The sequence below is a fragment of the Diadema setosum genome, chromosome 6 (assembly GCF_964275005.1).
Source record: "Diadema setosum chromosome 6, eeDiaSeto1, whole genome shotgun sequence".
NCBI lineage: Eukaryota > Metazoa > Echinodermata > Echinoidea > Diadematoida > Diadematidae > Diadema > Diadema setosum.
The window spans coordinates 21,636,661-21,658,070 of NC_092690.1; the positions used below are offsets into that span (position 1 = coordinate 21,636,661).

At 38.0% G+C, this 21,410-nt stretch overlaps 1 pseudogene; it reads left to right on the top strand.

Moving 5' to 3' along the window:
- Positions 1-2,141: 2,141 nt before the first annotated feature.
- On the top strand, positions 2,142-21,083 carry LOC140229634 (uncharacterized; annotated as a pseudogene).
- Positions 21,084-21,410: the final 327 nt, after the last annotated feature.

Genomic DNA, 21,410 nt, shown 5'->3' on the forward strand with positions numbered 1-21,410 from the left:
TCGGATGAATAGGAGAGCATGTATTTGGGGTTTTAAGGACTTTAACTTGACTTTGACCCTTTCATAAGTTTATGCATTAAGTAAATTTTAAGGTATGGAGAAAAAGTGCAATTTCTGTACTGAGTAGTAAATTGCTACCATTTTCATCTGGTCTTTGACCCTAAAATTGACAAGAGAATCACTATCAGGCAGAACATACATAAATATGTAGTAAGTTTCAAGATAACTTGAGCTACTTCCGAGATATGGAGGAAGAAGTAAATTCAGCAATTTCACTTGATCTTTGACCTTTTGACGTATGACCTTTTAAAAAAATACTTCGCAGAGAATCTCTACTGGGTTATACATGCATACACCGAGTTTAAAAAAAACAATGATAATCCTGCTGGCATTGCATGAATATGAGGGAATTAGTAAAATTTTGAAGTGTTGCCTCTGACCTTTGACCCCATGAACCCCAAATTCCCTAGATAATAATAGCTGCCAGCCAATACATGCATAATCCCTATGTTCCATGAATATATCTTTAAAAATTTCCAAGATACGGAGAAAAAAAAAAGTGAAATATTTTGGGTAATACATGCATACACTAAGTTTCAAGAAAATATCTTCAGGCATTGCATAGATGTGGGGGAAATAGTGAAATTTTAAGCATTTGACCTTGACCTTTTGACCTTTGACCTTGAGCATGTATGCCCAAAAGCTGATAGGCACAACTTCACTCCTTAATACACATACATGCCAAGTTCCATTAGGATACCTCAAAAGGTTTTTTAGTTACGCTGTCCACAAAATTCATTACGGACGGACGGAAGGACGGACAACCCGAAAACATAATGCCTCCGGCACCACTTTGTGGCGGAGACATAAAAATGAGAAGGGGGCTCGTGCACCCACCCCACCCCCTATAATTTTGTGTAGGCGCCTCCCCTTCACGGAATTCCTGCTGGATCCCAGAAGGGATAGCTGCTTTGAATTGTGACTCTCTCACACGCTGTCTCACATTAAGGAACCACCGTTAAGTATGTAATATCTCCGAGGGACAGAGTGGTTCGAATCTTATAGGGAACAGTATGATTAACATAACATTGCTCTTAATTACTTGGGAATCAAACCCGGTCCTTTGGATCTGAGGGCAGACGCGCTACCGACTGAGCGAAATCACTGCCCTGTCCACACATGCACGTATACTCATCCCTGCTTCCACAGACAGAGAGAGAGAGGAGGAGGAGAGAGAGGTTGATTGAGCGTGAATAGATGGATCGAAACCCATCAAAATTCATGTAGAAAATAATATATTAGTTTTTAATTGTCATTGCATATAGGGCCTAATAGGCCTACCATTTGGTTATTCCACTGCTGCACCATTATGGAATTATTTTCATTCTTATCCCATGCGATCGAGGCTGTCATCAGTCATGACGAGATGAGAAGCATTTGCATCTGATTCTTGCATTCCGTTTCAAGGAATAACTTGCCCCGGAATTTGTTTGGTACCTGTTTTTCGTTCTCCACGATGGGGTTGTTCTGTTGTTTCCACATGCCGGGAGGATGAAATCATCAGTTTAGCCGTCTAAAAGCAATTCTAGTAAAATGCACGATACAACAAAACAAAGCGAACAGTGCATAAGTTTTCCCTTGTCAAACAAAGCAGCACAGGTTCGTATGAGATAAAAAAGCTGGATCAGTTTTCTGTTGCACGCACACAGTCAAGAAAAAAAAATGAAACGTGGACCGGTATAGCGTTCCATACGCTGTTCTGTATTCTTGCATCAGGGTAAGCATTTACTACTTCCATCACGTCTTACGCCTTACGTCTAGACAACGCAGTGCGTATCACGCAGGCATCACGCAGACGCAAGACGTACACGAGCTGCTGAAACTCAGTGACTGCATTAACGCATTCCTGTTATGTTATGGCCGCCATCTTGTGGTGAACATTTTCCGTCTTTCATCTTCCATTCGTGCTGATACATTGTTCAGTATCGTGATCGCCCTCTCGCCATCTTATGATCGTGAACAGTAATTCCTTTGGAAGCCAAAAGTATCGACGACTTATGCTTGTTCCTGGCAATTTCGAGACAGAGTCTAGCGATAATAGCTACAATGTATGGGAATTGGTGCCTCAACGTCATACCGGGATGGATGCCCATACTCCTACTGTTTGCAATCCTTCTTTTGACATGTGAGGTTTTTGTTTGTCGACTTCTATTCTTGTTGTTGGATCGGTAACCATGTAGAGATGCACACCGTGCATGCACCCCCACCATTCCCTTCCTTAATTTGTCAATAAAAACTTCTTGTGGCTATCAGAAATGTCTAGATGGACCATTTCTGACGGTTTCATGAAAGTTCACAGCCAATTACAGAAGAAAAGTGGCTGACTTCAAAAGTACGCCGATCGACGTCTGTGTCAGCGTAGCATGATGGATGATCGATTATGTGGAAGAGCGATATATTTTTGTTTTAAAGAATATTTTATTCTTCATCAATGGAAACATAATATACAAATAAATTGATACAAAAATCTCCGGACCAATTTTATAGTCCTTTTCATCAATGGATGCAAAACTGATACCAAAACTTTACATCGGTTTAGCATGTTTTGATACACTCTGGTACATTTTTGTCACAATCAATACATACAATCCATATATAAACATCTCTTCTTTTCTAGTTTTACATTACTAATTCCTCAATCTCTTAACAATTTTTTTCTTTCATTACATAATAAATTCTAGTAAGTGAATCACTTACCCCAAAAGTATTTCTTTTCAGCTTTCATACAATCCAACCTAAAATATCAATATCCATTGACTGAAGTTTTTTGTTAAAAAAACAAAACAAAACAAACCCCCTCGCCACCCCCCCCCCCCCACTACTCCATACCCCCGTCCATTCTCCCTCTTACTACCCCACCCCATCCCCCCTCCCCCTTCCAACACCCCCATCACAACAAAACCTCAAAAGCAACTGAAACCTGTGTGTCCTGACTTACATTATAACACTTAATACGAGTGCGTGGAAAAGGCATTTCCTGGTGGATGTGCGGCAGACCATACTCTGTTAAATAAACGCAAAACAAATTCTCAATTCTTTTTCCAGTTATTTCTCAATTCTCAATTCTCAAATTCTCAATTCTTTTTCCAGATATAACGGTGATGATCGATCGTTGTAGTCTGTGGTACAGCCGATTGCTTGGTGTTTAACCACAATAATTACGTCAGCTCGACAGTAAAAAGTGGAAGAAAGAAAGTGATCTTGATGCGTCTGTTTTATGCCTCCGCCACGAAGTGTCGCCGGAGGCATTATGTTTTCGGGTTGTCCGTCCGTCCGTCCGTCCTTCCGTCCGTCCGTCCTTCCGTCCGTAATGTTATTTTGTGGACAGCGTATCTAAAAAATTGTCAGAGGTTTCCTAATGAAACTTGGCATGTATATGTATGAGTGGGCGAAGTTGTGCCTATCAACTTTTGGGCGCACATGATCAAGGTCAAAGGTCAAAAGGTCAAGGTCAAATGCTCAAAATTTCACTATTTCCCCTATATCTATGCAATGCCTGGAGGTATTTTCTTGAAACTTTGTGTATACATGAACTACCAAATAAAGATTCCCCAGAGAGAGCTTTGGGTCATGAGGTCAAAGGTCAAGTGAAAATGTTAAAATTTCACTTTTTTCTCCATATCTCACAAATATTTCAAGGTACATCTGTACTGACTGGCAGTGATCATGTAGGGAATTAAGGGGCCATGGGTCAAAGGTCAGGGGGTGAAAGGTTAAGGTCAACTCATCAAAATGTCATTATTTCTCTCTCATCTATGCAATGCCTGCAGGATTTTTTCTTGAAACTTAGTGTATGCATATATTACCCAATACAGATTCTCTTGGAAGTTTCTCGTCTAATGGTAAAATGTCAAATGTCAAGTGAAAGTGCTAAATTCCACTTCTTCTTTAAACTTACAAAAGGGTCAAAAGTTGGGTACAAAAATCCTCAAATCCCCAAATACCTGCACTCTTAGACAGTATAGCCATTCATCCAAATAAACCTTGTTCAAGGATAGTGAACACTCAATGCATCAAGTGACAAACCTGTCATTTTAATATTTTGCCAGTTATGTGAAGCTGTTATCACACATTGTCAAGACATTGTTCTATAGACCTATCCGGAGAACCATGCATTATGGCGGAGGCATACCAGTCGCCATAGCATCATTTCTAGTTTATCGTTTCAGTTAATTTTCTCCGGCGTGTGACTATATCTGTCAAATTTTTTTGCTGATTAAATGATGGAAGGACAAAACAGTAAAAGGTATATGAAAAAAAAATGAAAATTATCCGTCATGAATATTGCACAATAAAATGGACCTTAACTACAAAACAAAAGCAAATTTCATTTCATTTTCATTTGATTTCTTTATTGTCCAAATTATGTATAAAACATGGCTTGGAAATTTGATTTTGTCACACATTCATAACACATATTGACAACAGATAAATAACAAATTACATTACATATGAAACATCAAATGAATACTCAAAAAATATAGGGAACTAAACATACATTACAACACAGAATAGCATCATGTGTTGGGCGTGCAAAGAGGTGAAAAATACATGTATTTGTGTACATACACAGAAAACTATGGAAGGATCAATTGCTGCAAAAAGTAATTATAACCACAAATTCTGAAACACCTTACATTATACAGACAACCCCAACATCATAATCCATAAATTATAACACATATTGCACATACATGTATTCCTCTTACACCCCCCCCCCCCCCCCCCGGCTAAAATCTGCTTCCTTTCACTGATGCCCTGACACGCCTGATGTGCCCAATCAAACAACTATTGCACATTAACATCCCCCCCCCCAAAAAAAAAAAAAAAAAAAAAATCCATACATACATTTACATCATTATGAATCAAATGTGTCTTTTTCCAATATACTGTTAGGGATCGCGGGATATTTCCAATACTAATAAAAAAATACATTTCTGTTAATACTTCATTTCAGATACCACAAAACAATTTTTGTTTTTAAGCTTAAACACAGAGACAAAAGATGAACTAATCGGGTGATTTCATAACAAAATATATGTACAAAACAAAAACTGAAAAACAAAGAATATTTCCAAAAAATATATTGGGGTCGCAATTCTTGTAGATCTATACATACATAATTAAAAAAAAAATAATATAAAATTATTATTAAAAACTAATAAATACTATCATAAAAACAATTATTTATACTCTGTAATAATCGAGCTTATCAATTAAAAACATAAGACCATTTTGATTTTCAATATTCTGTTTCCACAGCGCCATGAGTAGCTTTTTAGGTAGAATGAAGTCCACTATATTAATACACTATTCTCATTAATTTATTATTCTTAGGTCTATACGTAGATTACTAGAAACAAAACCCCTTTAATTCAACTTACTTCTCATCTTCTTTTCTCTCTCTCCCTTCCTCCTTCTAATTATTATAGCTTTAACTTTTCTTCCACTTTTTCTTCAACATTCTATTCCCTTCAACACTATTCAAATTAAATTATCAACTTTTGTCATGATAAAATCAATACTTGCCACAATTCTTAAAGAAAGGACGTCTAAATCCTGGTATGAATAATCTGTATCAATAATTTGAATCGTGGTAATCATGATAGTGGCGATGGAAACAGAAAGTAGGGCTACAAGTATCGCACGAGTCGTGTTCGATATTGTTAGTAAGCGGCTAATTTGAGACTACCAGAATCGATTATAATCGATGACATCGTTCTCTGAGAAATCGAAGCACTACTTACTACGTCGGAGACTATGTTCGCGACCGACGTACTTTTCAACTCCGATTTCTCATTTTTCTTCCCTTTTCGGCTTTCTAATTCCTTGAAATCTCTCTGATAAGGTTCAATTTAGCATCTCCAATAGCTGCATAAAATTTGATTGACAAACGGCGAAGTGAACGGTAGGTGTGCATTTCTACATGATTACCGGTGGATTTTGTTTGTTTGTGTGTGTGTGTGTGTGTTTGTGTTTGTGTGTGTGTGTGTGTGTGTGTGTTCTTAACATTTAACTTTTAATAATTTTTCGCCGCCTATCGGTCTTACCCACATCATGCACGCAGGCGCAAGACGTACATCAGCTGAATGACTGCCGTGTACTTTTTTTAGCTAATGGGAAAAGTTCTGGGTTTGATGGTGTGAAAATTGATTTGGTAAAAAAAGTAATTCATATTATATGTTATCCTGTATGTACAATTTTCAACTTGTCTATGACAAGCTGCATTGCAACGAATCAAATGAAATTACCGAAAGTGGTTCCAATATAATGAATGTGGTCCTGAGGAAGAGATATCAAACTATCGACCAGTCTAAATTTTACCTGTACAATGTATTTTCAAAGGTTTTAGAGAAATGCATATGATATATGATAAAATATCCAAATTTTTAGACACATGTAATATATTGATTAAGTCTCAGTACGGTTTCTGAAGGGGCACTCCACATCTTCTGCTTTGATTCAGTTTACTCGTCGTGTTATTTGAAAATAAACAGATTATGGCTGGACTCTTATATTTGAGCAAAGTATTTGACACATTAGATCACTCTGTATTCATTGATAAATTCTGGTATCAGAGGCACTATATTACAATGGTTTGAAAATTATCTGAAAGATGGTAAGCAATTCGTTGATATTAATGAAAAACACTCTGAAATATCTTCTTTAAAATGTGTTGTGCCTCAGGATACTGGGACCACTATTGTTTAAATGACATGTGCAATATATCTCCTGCTTTGGATATTCAGTATTTTCATTTCTGATACAGATATTCACAGATATTCACAGATTTTTCATTTCTGATACAGATATTCACAGATATTCACAGATTAAACATCAAGCTTAATGAAGAAATTGAAAAAAAAAATAAACTAGTATTGCATATAAAAAAGACTCATTTTATTGTTTTTAGTAACAGATATAGACCGTGATGATGTTAAGATTACGTTAAAGAATGAGGAGATACAACGTGTTTTTAAGCTTAAAATTTTTAGGAGTTACCATTCATGAACAATTTTCGTGGAATGAACATATTGGTGTCATCTGCAATAAATTGTCTAAGAGTACTGGCGTGTTGAATAAGTTAAGATCTTTTCCTAGAAATATAATGTTGATATTGTATAATATTCTCTTTGCACCACATATTATTTATTGTATTACGTAATGGGTCGGTGCCACAGAACGAAATATGACGAAAAATATTTTTCAAATTACACAAACGTGCAATGCAAATTATATTAAATTCCTCATATTATACCCACACTCAGCCAATGTTTACCTCTTTAAAAGTTCTGAATATTTATGATCAACATAATATTTTCTAAATGGTATTTTTATGCTTATGTGTTCACACAACCTCCTCCCTACTTCTCTGCAAGAATATTTCACTTTAAATCCGTCCATCCATGATACTCAAACAAAACATTCTTCTGACTATCATCTCCCGTCCGTAAGTAGGGCCTACATCTATTGGCTGTCTACCTATATGCTCAAAAATTCTCTTTTCTAAAGAGGCCCTTTGGTATGGAATGATTTACCATATAAGATAAGAACTATCTCTTCACTAAATCAATTCAAGAAGAGATATAAGTTGTATTTATTAGATTAACATAACTTGCAATGATCTTGTCACATATAAAGCGATGTGTCACCTCATAATGTCTATTTGTGTGTGTTTGTGTATTAGTATGCAAATCTGAATGATTTATTTTGTCTACAGGGTCCAACTTTACAAGGCAATCGGCCTTCCTGTTGTGCCCTTACACTTTTGTAATGCTTTTTTTCCATAGCCTTTTTTTTTCCCTTCTCTGTCCTACAGCGGTTGTATTACTGTAAATGTGTTAATGTGTTTTTGGTGTGTATCCATTGTGATTTTTTTTTAAAGGTAGGGAATCCCATTTGCATTCCTTAAATGAAGAGTTGTATAAATACAGTGGTATGTTGAAGAGAGTATCATTTTAGAAACTCCCATTAAGTATTGAAAGTGGAAGGTAACATTTAGTACGTTTTTATTGACCGTTAGATTTTGAATTGAATTTTTTTCGGGGCTCACCATAAATTCCAGTACATTACTAGGCTATCTTTGCAGACCCATGCACTGCATGTGTGTCCATCATGTATATGTTGTGAAGAAAGTTCATCAAAACTTACAAACATTCCTATATACATTCTTGCCACACACTCTATATGTTATTACATCAGCTCTTATACTTTTAGATTTGTGTTTATAGATAAGAAAAATACAGAAGACTGCAACAAAAAGGCTTATGTGTGGCTGACACACAGAACTACTGAGCAGTTGAGTTTTGTGCATTATTCAAATTGTAGTTAACTGTTGACTTCCAAATTTCTCAGCAGTGGCCTAAACAAGTCCCCTGAGGTTCATATTTAATGTTTTGCTGCATTTTGGGAGGTCTGTAAAAGGTATCCCTTACTTTTAATGGAAGTGTTGAATAAAGACCATGAACTTGAACATAACGCACGCATCCCTGGCTGTAAGTCGCCATCTTGTACATCATACATCGTGGTGAACACCCTCAAATCTTTCATCTTCAATTCGTGCCGATACATTGTTCAGAATCGTGGTCGTCCTCTCCCAATCCCATGATCATGTACAGTAATTCCTTTGGGTTTTTTTTTTTCCATACTGTGTTATCAGATATTGTTCTCTCCCTCTCTTCTTTCTTTCTCCTCTTTCTCGTTTTCTTCATCAGGGTATAGGCATGATTTCCATCACGTCGCTGCCTTACTTCTTACAACATTCTCTCTCTTCTTTTTCCTCTTTCCTGTTTTCTTCTCTGCATGACGGGGAGTTATAGTGTTGGGATTTGTCTGTGTGTTTGCCTTGGGCTGTAGTTAGGTTTGTATTCTTTGGGGTCATGTAATTTGGTTTTGCAATTGCGCTTTTCATGTTCAAAAAGTAAATGGTCAATTATGTTTGTTTTTTATGTTGTGGGGGGGGGGAATGCACCTTACAAGCACTGCTATTTCTAGCAGTCCTCCCCATCTCTAGCTTTTGCAATATCGTTTCTGAACTAAACCGTCTACGGCATTGTTTAGTGTGGAAAATAGTGATATCTCGTAATATTTTAGGCTTTATTGCAAAATTGTTCTACGGTCGGAGTTTTGTGATACCACCTGACTTACACACTTATGTAACAAATATGATATCGTGAACGTGTTTTAAATCACTACTCCCAATGGTTAACAGTGCTTAAATACCAAAATAGTACATCATGTATATGAAATAGTATAAAGTCGCATTGAGTAAAATATATTAGAACAGGGCAAACACAAAACAATTTATATCAAACTCCTATTGTCTTATATTTCAGGTATTGACTTCGTTCTCACTGTCACGTCCGTAGAACTAGTAGAAGGAGATCGAGGAGTGATCCCTTGCGGGATAAGCCAGAGGGTATCTGTCGTACTGTGGAGGAAAGTTGGGGCTCCTCCTGATGAGTATCTGGTAATACTCAATCAAAATGACGATCCAGGTGAAAAGAGTGGTCTCGGATATGAGGCCGGTTTTTTCAACATTACAGACGACTTTTCCCTGGTCATCAATGAAGTGAAGCAGGAGGACGCAGGCCAGTACGTTTGTACTATTTTCAACTATGCAGCAGCATCTACGTACCAGAGCATAACAAATGTTTCCATACACGAAAAAGGTATGAGTGCTGTGTCCTTCCTTAGGTTAACTGTTGAATCCTTAACAGGAAATGGTGTGACAATGTGATTGAGAAAATGTTTTTGTTGTTGTTGTTGTTTGATACCTTTGTAAATAAGTAATAATGTTATAAAGTTCACATTCCGCATATTCTCATGACACTTCATTCAATAATTGCTATTATAAGTTAGATGTCAGTATTCCCATTGCCACATGATTTAAGAAGGAAAAGACATAGTAATACTATGGCGTAACAAAGCACGTACATTGCAGGCTCTTCATAGACAAATGTGTTATGTAGGACAATTCATATCAAAACTCTTGGCCAATCGCAGTCAATAAATCGGTAATGATTTCTGTAGCCTGCAAGATATACCTTTAGTACACAATCACATGGATGCTCTGATGTTGTAGTTGTCAATTTATAAGAGCTGATTATGTGTATTTTTTGTGCATTTTTTAACTGACGTTAACTGGATCTTTAATATCAATATAAAAGACCTCATGTTTTATTTAGTGTTAATTTCTTCTTAAACTTAATAAAACAATATTAATCATGGGGTTTTCTTGAGCTCTCTATAACTGCTACAAAAGCCTTAACGACTTTTGAAGTAAATAAAACATATCCATCTCTCCCGGGTATAGAATATGTGCAGACTGAGTTCTGTAGCTTTCTTTTGCCTCTTTCCATATGCATTACTTATGAATTATTATCATTAGCATTACTATTATTATCATTATTATTAACATTTATTAATACTATCTTCTTTTTCATCATTATTATTTTAGAATAATGAAATAAATCATTCAGGAAATAAACAATAAACATAATCACTTGCTTTAAATATTGGCCATAGCAGAGTGCTTTTGTTGTTTTTTTTTTAACATTTAGAACAGGTCTGTCTTACCGTCATCACTTTATTAACGTATATTATCCTTTTGTATTTACAGGGCTATACCCTAAAGAGGTTGCAGCAATTCACCCTGTAAAGACAAAATCTGAACACGTTTTGTTCGCTTTAAGATACAAAATTTGTATCTTTAACGTATATCTAATATACGTTTCCTAACAATATTAGAATGTCACATTTAACACAGCGTGTGAAAGACACCTCAACAGTAATGGGGGGATCAAGACTTCTTCTCAAAGCTGAAAATGCATCAGAAAGGGGATTATTTAGATTTCAATTAGGGCCTCATCCACGTCAAGCTCTGCTTATGATGACGGTCCCCTGTATTGATTTCTCCTTTGTTAATTTATTGATTTCTCCTTTGTTAATAGATACAGTATGCCTTAATATGTTATTTTGATTCATAATTATGCCACTTCAGACTGAATGTTGTTACGCAAATGATTTTTCTTTGTATTGATTTGTATGTGTCTGTATCATTTTGTTTTCATTTGCAATTGTATTCGGAGAAAGAAAATGCAGAAATAAACCAAACAAACAAACAAACAATTATAAAGACAAATAAAAAAAAAATCAATTCCGTACAAATGGCTTCAATAGGTTGAAACCACCATACAGCTTGGTAGGGGATTACGGCTGAAAGTATGACTCCGAGTGAAAGGTTAATGACCGACATATCTTGAGAGCCGATATGATCCAAACGTTACTATATCTGTATGCAGAGAGAGGGAGGGGATAGTTCAAAATTTAATTTCCTACGACACGAAAAATTTACATGGTTAGACAAAGTCAGTATAATAAGTAGCCTACTTTGTGAAATTGTAACAAAGAAAAATACTGTGAACTCAATTACAATAAATACTCTAACATAATTATGTACAACATCAAAAGTATTTGAAATGGGGATTTGCAATTTGCAGTGTCTTACTAATAAACAATTATAGTTTATAACTAGACTAACACGGGTCAAGGAACACAGACCCCCCTGGGGGTCTGTGTTCGAAGCAAAACAAAACAAAATGAAGTATGAACAAAATGATGTGTGATAATATCAAATCAGACCCCCCTGGAAAACCACAACTACACCTAGAAAATTACCCCCAGGACAACCCCCCCCCCCCCGGGCAACTATCCCCCAGACAACTTTCCTCCTATTATAGGGCAATCATTTCCACTGCAATTCCCCCTTAGGACAACTACCCCCTGGATAACTACCCCGGATATCTACCCGTGGATAACTACCCCCCGGAGAACTACCCCCGTATAACTACTCCCTGGAAAACTACTGTACCCCTCCCCCCATAACTACCCCTTGCATGGATAACTACCCCCCGGAGAACTACCCCCTGGGCAACTACCCTCCGGATAACTACCCCCCCCCCCCAGGATAAATACCCCGAGATAACTATACCAACCGGATATACTATCCCCGGGTTAACTACCCCCCCCCCCCCCCCACCGATAACTATAGGCCCCCAGATAACTACCCCCTCTCATAACTTCCCACGGATGATTATCCCCGGATAAGTAGGCCTACAACTCCACCCCCCTCCCCATAACAAGCAAGAGGAAAATTACCCCCAGGACAATGCCCCAGGTCAATCACCACCTGGATAACTGACTAACCCCCCGCCCCCGCCTCCCCTGATACTGATACTTTGTCTTATAAAAACAACATCTTAAAGATTTACGATTTATATCGTTTGTATTTAGGACGATTTATGAACAAGCTTAATTTCTCACTTCTGTATTTGACTCTATGTTCATCAAAAACGAAATTGTCCCTTCATGGTATTATCCTGCCCGGCAATCCAGTAAATGTCATTGACTTCAACCAAAACTATTTGCGCTAAATCTATATTTTCTTTTCGTGTTCCGAAATTTAGGATTTGTCTTGATAGTAGTATAAAAGAAGTATTAAGTTCGAATACTTTACCCTTGAACTAAAGACATTTTAAAGTATTTTCCATTTCAGAATGAGTTTTACTTTTTGTTAGCTTAAACTTGCAGTCCCAATCGTCTATCGTTTACCACAACTCCACTTTACACTTCTTTATTTTGAGGCTCTTATATCTCATGCCTCATCACGTGCCCTGGTTTTGACCCATCATATTCCTCTTCCCTCTCGCTTTTCTCTGTCCACCGTGAAGGTAGTCTCTTCCTGTCAGTCATCCCACCTTTTCTCACCTTTCATCTTTCCCTCATTACAAGGGAGCTGTCTCGTGTGTGTTAATGTATCTGTATGAGTGTACTCGTCTCTGTCTTACTTTACTGTTTTTGCCTCGTTTTATCAATTTTGTAACTATAATAGTTTATTTTTTATATTATGCGTCTGCAGACTACAAATGCTGCTTTTTAGCAGTCCACCTCCATTTGCAACCAGTTTTTTCCTGTACTTGTCTTGAAACTATTAAGAAATTGTAGTATGTATCATGGTTCACTGGTTATTGTTCTTTTTTCATCGCATTGTTGCATCTATGTGTATTTAAATGTTGTAATTGTATGTGCTGGAAATGAAATAAACGGAACTATGAAACTCAACTAGGGCTATGATTCTCAAAGTACAACTGCCCCAGGATAACAACCCTCTTAGAGCAATTATCCTCAAGGTCAATTCCTCCAAGGTGTATATGGCAATATTCCCCATATGACAATCCCTCTCCCTCAGACAACTACTCAGGTTAAGTTCTGCTTAAGGAAAAAAGTCACGGAGAAATCGTGTTAACGCCCATATTTATATCTACTTATAACTTTTATATTCATTTTATGAATTATTAAATAAATGTTGTATCAATTTCGACAATGCCTACCACTGCCACCAGTTGTGTCGATATCATTCTTCGATGCGATTTTACTGTTATACCGTTAACGCTCATTTCAGAGTTGCCCTGCTGCATCATTGGGCATTAACTACCAGTATATCAGGGATGTGGGAAGAGATTCCCACCTCCTTGGTGTAATTAACACAGAGCATTACCTCCCGTAACAATTACCCCTTGATAAAATTAGGCCCCAAACAATTACCCCTCTTGCAATCACCTAGTCTGGTTTCCAGACCCTTTGCCAACTGGACTCTGCGGCGACGAAGTCGCAGCCTTTGCCGAAGGCAGACAAAACCACCTTAGACTATACTAGTTTTCGACGTTGAGGGCTTCAATATCCTGAACAGCGAAGTTGTACGGGCAGAGGGACTGGAAGCCATACTAACAATCACCCTGCCCCAGGAAAAAAAAAGAAAAAAAACTGTGCCTGCGTTACGTTTGTATAGCAGGCAAATGTTGTGTATTCATGCTTACCCATTACGTCGGAGCCAGAGAATCGGATGTATGAATAGTCCGAAATGCCAGTGTGAGTTGTGTTTGTAAGATGCTGAAGTTGTAGAACAGACATTACGTCTCCCATTGTTATTTCCGAACAACGTATATTATTTGAATTGAAAAGTCACACACACCACACACATTATTTCTTTTCTTAGATCGTATGGTTTTGGTCGAGACCTAATTTCAGGTTTTTAGCATCTTTTGGGCGAAATAATCAGAAACCCCTTACGAAATATGAAAGAGCATGTCATTCCAAGGATTCAAAGTTTTTGTGATTAAAAAAAATGGTCTTGAAATGGCAAGGATAAAACAGAGCAGCCCTAATGTAAAAATGATGCTGTCAACTGCACCTCTCTAGATCTATTCAAAAAGAGGGTGTAGGACAAAAAACTTCGTTAACAACCAGCGGAGATTTGTAGCTGCACGTAGTGATTTTGTAGATATTTTAAAGGGGAAACCCAAATAACATAAGTTTTTATTCTGATAAAAAAGGGGGTAAAGTCTCACGAGTTCAACAGTAAAAATTTGACTGAAATCGGATGAAAAATAAAGAAGTTATGATATTTTGAGGTTTTGCTAATTTCTGCAAAACAGTTCTTGTACAGTGGATATGAATATGCAAATGAGTGAGCTAACCATGTCATACCCTCACAATTTCCATTGATCGTGTACAAAAAACAAGGCAAGTGCCAAAATGTGTCTCGCCCTTGTGACCATCCACTCCCCAAGGGACATCTACCATCCAAGTTTGGTCACAAACGGACCTATGGATCAAAAGTTATGACCCATAATAGAAACGCGCCATAAAAACTTAACATTGGGCTCTAAAAGTTCGTTGACCCATGCTTGTGACCATTGACCTTGTGGTGACCATCCACTCCCCATAGGGACATCTATCATCCAAGTTTGGTCACAAATGGAGTTATGGATCAAAAGTTATGACCCATAATAGAAACGCGCCATAAAAACTTAGCATTGGGCCCTACAGTTCATTGACCCCTGCCTGTGAGCTTTGACCTTGAGGTGACCTTCATATATGGTAAAATGTGAAACTTGGTATGACCCCTCTTCCTTCGAAGTTTGATGGCAATTGAAGCCCAGAGTAAAGAGTTATTGAAGTTTCTGTAGCGTTACGGACAGACGACGGACGGACAGACGCCGCAGGCGATCCCGTAGTCTCCCCTCACCTCCGGTGGGCTCGACAAAAAATGACGAAAATTCAATTTTCTGTCATTGAAGTCTTGAAACATGATAATATTCTTGGTTGAATAACTTCAGAATAGTGATCAGTTAAATTTACCAGGATTTGAGTCTCGGGCATAATCGCGTTTGAATGAACAACGTGAAATTTCAAAATTTTTTGTACAAACTATATGGCAAGTTGTGGGGGTATGACATGCTTACTTTGCCATTTGTATATAATTGACCGTTCAAGAACTATTTCGTGAAAAATTTGCGAAACTTCAAAATGTCACAATTTCCTTTTTTTCATCCGATTTCAATCAAAATTTTACCGTTCAACTCGTAATATTTTTCTCTTTCTAATCAGACTAACTTATATATGAACTGGATTTCCCCTTTAGATATCGAGAACATTAAATTTGAAAACTAGCACAATTATACTTGTTTGTAAAATAAGCTGTAATTATACTCCTAGGACGGATCATGGCACCGTCTGATAAAAGTTGCCAGCCATGACAACTTGTTAGTCTCTGATAATTTCAATATAATCCTGGGTTCTGATTGGTTGAAAAGCTCTGGTCACAGACTTGTTACCATGGATCTGCTTGGATCGACCTACAACGATTGGTAATTGTGTAGGACTGACAGCTTGTCAGGACTAACAACTTTCATAAACCGTGCCCGGATCCTATCAGAAATTATGGCTTTATATAGAGGGCCCTCGCTTATGTTCAGTGATATGAATTGCAGTGAAAACTCTCATTTTCTTATGTTTGTCGTCTTATGTGTTATAATAGGGAGCTTTAGATTTTAGACGCGTGGACGTTCAAAGGAAAAAAAAATGTTCTGAGCTTGCGCAGTAGCGCGATTTTATTTTTTATACGTTGCGTCCCAGCGTAATCTAAAGCTACTTTTCCACACAACGCAGGGAGAGGAGAACGTCCAGCGCAAGCGTCGGCTCAAACGTCCGCGCGTCAAAATCTAAAGCTCCCTAATGGTAATAAATTACACGCAAAAAGAGTAAACGTCTTCTGATACGGTGTTATAAACTTATGGAAAAATTACAACGGGTGGTAGATTTCCGGGGGGGGGGGGGATTGCCCCGGAGAGTAATTGTCCTGGGAGGGTAGTTGTCCAGTGGGTAATTATCCGGAGGTAGTGATGGGGGGGGGGGGGGGGGTGTCGGGGTATAGAAATTGGTGGGGGGGGGGTATCTGGAGGTAGCTATCCGGGTGATAGTTATCCGGATGGTAGTTATCCGGGGGGGGGGGGCACTTATCGGGGGGGGGGGGAGTATTTGTCCAGGGGGTAGTTATCCGGGGGTAGTTATCTGGGGTAGTTCTTCGGGGGTAGTTCTCCGGGGGTAGTTATCTGGGGGTAGTTCTCCGGGGGATAGTTATCCAGGGGGTAGTTCTCCGGGGGTAGATGTCCTAGGGGGAATTGCCCCTAGTTTGCAGGCACCCTTGTTGGTCGTAAAGGAGTCTGTGCCAAGACTACTACATGCACCACTCCTGCACCGTTCCTAATAGGCTCTGTGTTGTAGCTTCTCCCAAAAAGGGAGCGGCTGCAGTGCAGCGGTGCAATGCGTAAAGTAGTATTGGCGCACACAGACTCCTTTACGACCAACAAGGGTTTGTGCCTGCAAACTAAATTGCCCCTGGAGGGGGTAGTTGCCCTAGGAGGGTAGATATCGAGGGGGGGGGGCTAGTGGTCCTAGGGGGTAATTGCCCTGGAGGGTGATTGCCCTAGGAGGGTAGTTGTCGGGGGGGGGGGGGGTACTTGCCGTATTTAGGGGAATAGACCTGGGGGTAATTATCCAGGTGGTAGTTATATCCGGTAGCTGCCCAGGGGGGAAGTGCCTGGATACGAACTAACACACATACGGAAAACACACACACACACACACACACACACACACACGCACTAAGAAACACACGCAACGCAGGTCCCTTAGAAATAAAAGACGGTATTAAGTGTAGGCCCTAATAAGTAATAGGAAGTTATTCCTTCTTTCCTCGAAGGTCAATCGTCAGTCCCCAAATACAATTATTCTTGAAAATTGGATGAATTGCATTTCGAAAAAATGAGAGTGTAACTAAAAAACTAGCTAAGAATTCTGAGAGCGCGGACCTCTGCCAAGCAACCATTTTTTTTTCCATTACACGTGCTGAAAATCCTCCAATTCATCAATTATGTTTACGTCATCAGCTTCCAGACCGGCGTCTCGCCCGAGCAGAGTACGTGCTTTATTAGAGCGCGTGTGCAAACCTCAGATTTAATGGACCCAAAGAGCTTTTCCCCAGTAAAATCTCTTCGATATCGACCCTATATGCAAAAAGATAAAAACAAATCCTTGAACCCCCACCCCCACCCCAAAAAAGGAGAAAAACCTGCATCACTACCAAAATTTAAACATCTGTATTTTGTGTCATTATCAAATTTTCCTTTTCAAAGTTTCATTGAAATTCACCCACAGTTTTTTAGTTATTTTGCAGACAAACAAACAAAAAAGAAACATTTCTATATTTGCTAATTACATTTTTTTTTTTTTCGTTATCGCATTGAGATAATACACATGACATTGACATTAAATACTATAGAAAATCACTCGTAGACCGCAGACCTCTGCCAAGGAGCTCATTTCCACCCATACACACATGGAGAAAATCGTCCAATTTCCCAATAGAAACCATTTTGTTTGTACGTCATCAGCTTCCACCAACCAGGCGCAGAACACTCGCTTTAGAGTGGATATGCAAAATCCTCGAATATGCGCAGCTTGAAGTTTAAAAGGGTTAGATACAATTGACGGCGACATACTTCTCTTCAAGTCCAAATCATCTCTTTACAGCATATAGGCCTACATAGAAGTGCCTCAAAATGGTTTACGAATTGCTTATCACGGATCATAATGTGTACTTGCCAACGCAGTGATACTCGAATGAAAAACAGTTGAATAAAGGTGTTTCACAAGAAAGTTTGCTGTTCATTAATGATTTTCATACATAGGTTCTAAGACAAACTGTCATTCATATAATGTGCGGATGACTCCAGTCTTGTATGCTCTCACCCTGACCCCAATATTTTGATAACAGTGCATGATGAATTAAAGAAAGTACCCAATGAGTTTGTGCAATACATTGTCAGTGAATATTAAAAAGACAAAGTACAGTATATTGCATTTAATTCTTTTTAGCAGCTCTTACATAAGTCTTCCAGGTATATTGAATGTGATGCTGTTTGTATCGACAATAAACTTTCATAGAAGTGTCATTTCATTGATATTCTCGTAAAATCATTTCGCATCATAGGTGTGATGAATAGGTTGAAGTCTTCCTTGAAGCTCAAAATACATTCATATATGCACTGTAGCCCTAAATTGTGGGAATTATATTGATTACGAATACACCATGCTGCATCGCTGCATTCTCCTGTTGAGAGTGTATGTTCGAGGCTTACCTAGACATTATTCCTAATTAATCCATAATAAACTCAATTATTTGGCCTTTACCACCCCCTCCCCCCCCCAAAAAAAAAAAAAATGGTCACCGGACATGGTTCAGGACAAATTCTGTCAGAGAAAATATTAAGCTTTCAAATGGTCCATAACTAGATTCAAATGGATGAATTGGGACGAGCTGTTCAATGACATTCTGGCAGTAAAGACTTCATAGTCGTCTGACGAAGCAGCAGACTTGTCAGCGGTGGGGTCAGCTTCGTCATCGGACTAGCTGTGGATCTGGGATGTGTGAACGTTTAGGTCTGTCAGATTCAGGAATACTATCATTATGATACATTGACAGGAAGGATTCATTGCATTTCTGTGCTCGGTGAATTCTTCCTTACACACGTCCATCCACATGTCCGTTCATGAAAGCGATGATGATACGAAATTGATGAGCTCAGTTAGGGATGCTCTAGCAAATTTCAAGATATTTTATGTCAGAGGGTATTTGTAACGTTTTACATTACATGTAAAACGAAAAAGAAAATTTGTGTTACGACATCAAAGTCATGTATGAGGCTAGCCAGAAGCAGTCTAGTGCCAGTTATATGCTTTCTCTTTCAGACTGATAACTTGCAAATCATTGAATTTCAGTTATTGACTATTTATATCAGATGTGTGCTTATGCATTTGTACTCGTGTTTGATTGTGCGTTTGTGTTTATGATAATAAATACTATAGCCTTTGTACGTGTTCCTGTGCGGGGTTCGTGAGTGTAATAAGACAATTTTAACATTAACATTAACATCTGTTTATACTCGCTCTTTAATCTCCCCTCACAGCGTTGTCTGAGGGAAGCTCTTCAGCAAGTCTCCCGACGGAAAGCACAGCATCAATGACATTTTTGACCACTACAAATGCTCCATTCGCAGGATGTTGTACTAAAGATTGTAGTAAGTATGTAGACAGAAAGTAACCTATCTCTTCGCTATGATGCGTGGGCGTTATAAACGCGGCATTCGATGGGACACACTTTTCTTTTTCTTTTTTTTTTTTGCGGTCAACATATCATTGTATTATTTTGATCACTCTTGACATATTAAAAAAAAAGTCATTTTCTAGGTCGACATTCAAAATTACTTCAGAAAATTTTATCATAAATGAACGAAATCGTCTATATCCAATATCTTGTCATCAGTTTTGGCCAAAAAAAAAAAAAAAAATCTTTATATTACATAGACATAGCGGTATAAAATCTCATAAAGTCTCATCGAGATAGCAGCGACGATACGTATACCTGCTACGGTCGCGACGGTGGCAGATGGAACCTCACAATTCTTTTTGCGCACTCTATCAGCCACTTATTGGACGACTTTCAATCAAATCATGCATGGAGCTTTATTTTTACAAAAATTTAGACGTATGACGTCTGTATTACAGTACTTCGTCAGCTCCCTTCTGTTTTCGATCTTTTTTAGGCAAAATGCTGAATTCTTGAATGATTTTTGTTGTTGTTGTTGTTGTTGTTGCTGTTGTTGTTGCAAGCTGCTTGCTGATGTAAGTTAAGAGACTGGCATTTTGCAAAATGATTATTGATGTCATAACTTGAATGTTACTGGTCATTGTTGGATGGATAATTTCAAACATGTTGAGGAGGTGCATAATGTTTAGATTATATTCTAAATACAGTGAAGTAAAGTTGTGCTGCATGTACGATCCTTTTGAGGGCAGGTAGGCATCGTCCACATTTTGGTTGCAGGAGTTCATGTAAGCATATATTGTAATTTACTGCGCAGATACATTATGGTAAAGTATAGGGGATTTTGTTTTTATTAATCTATTCGTTTTTGTTGTCCGAACAGTTCCCTCGGGTGTTCCGATGTGTGTGTATTTTGAAATGTTGGTGTCTGTTACGTCTTCTGTGACAAGGTACATTATTTAATGGTCTTCCGCCATACATTGCGAAAAAGGTGAAATTTGGTAAGGAGAAAACATTCTATAGTTTGGATGATGGTGCTCTTATCCGTCTCTTACAGAGCAAAATGAAAAAAAAAAAGTTCTTATAACTATAACTGGGTCGACACCAATATATTTCATTCACACATGATGAAGGTAAGCCTATGTCACTCTTCATTGTACTTCCTATGTTTCAACTTTTTTGCGTGTTACATTCCCTGCTTTCAATATATCAGCCACATGCAGCATGAAGAATACGAACCATTTGGAAGGTTTGGACGTGATCACTCTTCATTCAGCGTAGATGAAGTTTCTACATCGTCATATATCTTCCATTATACATGTATTTAAAGAAAAAAAGAAAAGACCTTCATATGTGTTGTGATAAACATTTGTCATTTGTGATTTACAAGCTCACGATTAGCCTTGTCTTTGTAGATGTATGGAACTTGCTCTTGGGATTGTGCGCTACAGCTCTGTGCACTTCCTGGTTAATGGCTTTCGGAGATACAGATGTCACAATAGTAAGTTTCATGTAGTGGACATTCTATTCACGAACTGTAATAAGCAGTAATAAGCAGTGACAAAACGTCAAGGAAAGTGCAGCATGAAGCCATCTCTTAACAGATACATTTTTTTTTAATGATTAAAGTAGACAAAGTAATTGCTAGTAATTCTTTTCGCGCGTCCTCTCAATTTCGATATGACATGTGTATAATTGTCAAAACGTTCAAAGCTATAAAAGCATCGTATTTCAGTAAAAAAAAGGGTGTATTGTTTATTTTCAATTAAACATAACAAAAATCGTACTCGCATTGTTTGGGTGATTTTATGTGAACACTTATTGCGATATTCAGCCAATAGAC